The sequence below is a fragment of the Myotis davidii genome, unplaced genomic scaffold (genome assembly GCF_000327345.1).
Source record: "Myotis davidii unplaced genomic scaffold, ASM32734v1 scaffold375, whole genome shotgun sequence".
Taxonomy (NCBI): domain Eukaryota; kingdom Metazoa; phylum Chordata; class Mammalia; order Chiroptera; family Vespertilionidae; genus Myotis; species Myotis davidii.
In genome coordinates, this window is record NW_006286297.1 from 62,903 (window position 1) to 66,578 (window position 3,676).

The window sequence follows — 3,676 nt, forward strand, 5'->3', positions numbered from 1 at the left end:
GTTTCAGTCCCCATATGGATTGCCGGATATAATAGGTCATGTGCTATCCCTGTCCTTTGTAGCCTTTGTGACCTTAAGGAGGACTCTAGTTTTCCATTTATATGTTTAAGTACCAACCTTACCAGCTTAAAAATGTAAGCTTTTAACACTGCTCTCTCTGTTCTGTATCCTTCCGATGAAAAGTGGAGTTGGGTTGCAGCACAGGAGAAAAATTCAGAAGGGGAATATTGAAGTAATGACTGTAGTAGGAGAAGAGAGAACCTATTTCCCTGGCCACAGGCGCTGGCATCCTGGACCACAGGGCTGCCAGCTTCTCCGGGGATTTCTGTGTGTGGTTACCATCCTATATAATAAAAGGGTAATATGCAAATCAACCAAATGGTGGAATGACCAGTCGCTATGATGTGCACTGACCACCAGGGGGCAGACGCGCAATGCAGGAACTGCCCCCTAGTAGTCAATGTGCTCCCACAGGTGGAGCACCCCTCAGCCACACCTGGGCTGACAGCTGGCTAGTGCAGTGGCAGTGGCGGGAGCCTCTCCTGCCTCCACAGGATGTCCAATTTTGGCTTAGGCCCACTCCCCACCATGAGTTGGATATCCCCCAAGGGCTCCTTGACTGCTAAAGGGTGCAGTCCAGGCTGAGAGCCCCCACCTTCCAAGTGCACAAATGTCATGCACCAGGCCTCTAGGTAGATTTATAAAAAATTGAGTTGTATATACACCGTAATTTGTTGTTTATTTTATTTTCATTTTTTAGTACCTCTGATCTTCATCTTTCTTAGCCACTTCAGACCTGTCACCCCTCGTCTTTTATATTTTTGTTGTCACAAATTCTCCCTGTTTATGTTGTAAGTTTTTTTGTGATCTTACTTATAGTGTTGTGACTTTATGGTCTTTGTTTCAAGTAGAATAACTCTTTGAGTATTTCCTGCAATTGAGCTTTTCTGGTGATAAAAATCCCTCAGCTTCTGTATGTCTGGGAACATCTTTATTTCTCCTTCATATTTAAAGGATAATTTTGCTAGATATATTATTTGTGGCTGGTAATTTCTCTCTTGTAGACATTTGAATATTGGTACCATTTTCATCTGGCATGTAGAGTTTCTGCTGAGAACTTGGGTGAAATTCTGATGAGTTTTCCTTTGTAGGTCAACTTCATTCTTTTCCATGGCTGCCTTGATAATTTTTTCTTTGTCGTCAATTTTAACAGCTTTAATACAAAATACCTTGGAGAGGAACTCTTTGGATTGACATAACTAGGTGTTCTGATTACTTCTTGGATTCAAGGATCTAGTCTTTCTATGGTTTTGGGAAGTTCTCACCCACTATTCGTTTTAATAGACTCTCCATTCCATGCTCCCTCTCTTCCTCCTCCACAATGCCTATAATTCTAATATTGCCTTTTCTGATGGAGCCAGATAGCTCCTGTAGAGCTCTTTAATTTTTCTTTATGCTTAGGTCTCTCTTTTCTTCCCTATGCATCATTTCTTGCTTCATATCTTGGATATCACTAATTATTTCCTCCATTTTGTTAGTTCTGTTTTCTACACTAAATAGTTTACTCTCCATCTCCTTAATTGCACTGTTCATTTTCAGAATTTCTGATCAGTTCTTTTTGAAAATTCTAATCTCTTTGGTAAAGCACCCTTTTTGTGTATTGATTTGTTTTCTGAGTGCACTGAATTCCCTGTTGGTATTTTCTCTCATCTTGTTGAGTGTTTTCAGAACTGCAATCCTGAAATCTCTGTCATTTATATCACGTTTCCATGTGATTCAGTTTTCTTCCTGGAGATTTTTCATTTCCTTTCTTGTCATCTCCATTACTGTGGTTCTTCATGGTACTTGCTGTCCTTTGCTTACACATTTATCTCTGAAGAGGCCTTTCTACTATTTTCCAAATTTGTATCATCTACGAGCCAATCTCCAATTCTATGTGTATATGACCAACCATGTCTCAAGAAACAGTTTCCTGATACTTGTTCAGAGCCCTTCTAATGATGGATACTGTGTCTCTTATGATAAGAAAAATAATAATTAATATTTGGATTTTACTTTAAATACATAGTGCATTTTTTTTTGGTATTTTTTAATCCTCACCCCAGGATATTTTTCCATTGATTTTTAGAGAGAAGAGCAGGTGTGAGACAGAGGGAGAGAAACATCAATGTGAGAGAGACACATCAATTGATTGCTCCCACACTCACCCCAAGCCGGGTACATGCCCTTGAGTGGAATTAATCTCATGATCCTTCCTTCCAAGGGCCTATGCTCTAACCACTGAGATAAACATGCTAGGGCAAGAGTTTTTGTTTGGTTTGGTTTTCATATTTTTCTTTTCTTTTTATTTTTCTGGTGGGTTTTTGGTGTTTGTTTGTTTGTTTTGATAATTCTATGAGGTGGGTGGTATCTCCTTGTGGTTTTAATTTGCATCTTTCTAATTATGTTGAACATCTTTTATAGGCTTATTTCTCATCCACACAACTTCTTTGGTAAAATGTCTGTTCAAATTTTTTACCAGTTATATGTTTAGTTATTTATTTTCATCTCATTGAGTTTGGAATTTTATATATTCTGGAACCAAGTCCATGAATATGTGATTTTTAAATATCTTCTCTTTATTTGTGGCTTATCTTTTATTTTATTTACAGTATCTTTCACAGAGCAAATTTAAATCCAAATCTTCCTCTTTTTTTAATGACTCATGCCTTTTGTGTTGTATCTAAGAATTCTTTCTGGTCCCAAGGGATATAATAAAGAAAACCTTTTGTGGGTGTTTTTCTAAAAAGTCTTAGTCTTACAGTTACATTAGATCAATGATTTATTTTATATAAGATGTGGAATATGGGTCAAAGTCCATAATTTCTTTTGAATATGGATGTATGATGTCTTAGCCCCATTCATTCATATATATATATCTTCCTCCAATGAGTTGTCTTTGCCCCTTGTCAAAAGCAATTGGCCATATTTGTGCATATTCATTTCTGGGCTCTCTATTTTAATCCATTGATCTATTTGCAATAGATCTTCACAAACACCATGTTGTCTTGATGGTGGTAGCTTTATATTAAGTCTCAAAATCATGCAGTGTGAGTCCACCAACTTTCTTTTTCTTCAAAATTGTTTTCGCTAACCTACTTCTTTTTCCTTTCCATACAAAATTTAGTATCCGCTTATTCTTATCTACAAAAGATGGGACGTTGATTGAGATTACATTGAATCCACATAGGAAGGAATACACTTTGGGGGGAAATTATATATTCAGAGGCTTTGCTCATTTGTCTATTTACTTTTTCCTTCACTAATTTGTAAAAGCCATATGTTTCTCTTAATAATGTTCTTTTACAAGGAAAAAAAAACACCATTGTGGGACCAGCAGGCATGGAGGCCAATGCACTAAGCCCAGTGTACTGTTTCTCCCCTCAGGCTCAGAGAAGGATGGAAGCGGAGACTGGAGGAGAGACTGCGGATGCTGGACCATCCTGAGGAGAAGCCCCAGGAGGCAAACACTGTGGGCTGACAGCCTCCTGCCTCCTTCACTTCACAGACAACAAGCCAAGGGCACTTTCTAGGAGATAAACGGATGCTTCCTTTCTGTCCACTTACTGAGCAGGACACTCAGTTTGCTCTCCCATTTACATGCGAGTCCTTCCTGTGCTCATGGAGGCCCCTGCCC

The 3,676-nt window shown here is 38.6% G+C and overlaps 1 long non-coding RNA gene across 1 annotated transcript in view; it reads left to right on the forward strand.

Annotated features, from left to right (window-relative positions):
* LOC107182130 overlaps positions 1 to 3,659 on the forward strand; it is an 18,674-nt gene extending 15,015 nt beyond the window's left edge. Inside the window, exon 3 of the long non-coding RNA XR_001512854.1 lies at positions 3,427 to 3,659. This is a non-coding gene — a long non-coding RNA (uncharacterized LOC107182130). The remainder of the gene's footprint in view (positions 1 to 3,426) is intronic.
* The last annotated feature ends 17 nt before the right edge of the window (positions 3,660 to 3,676 follow it).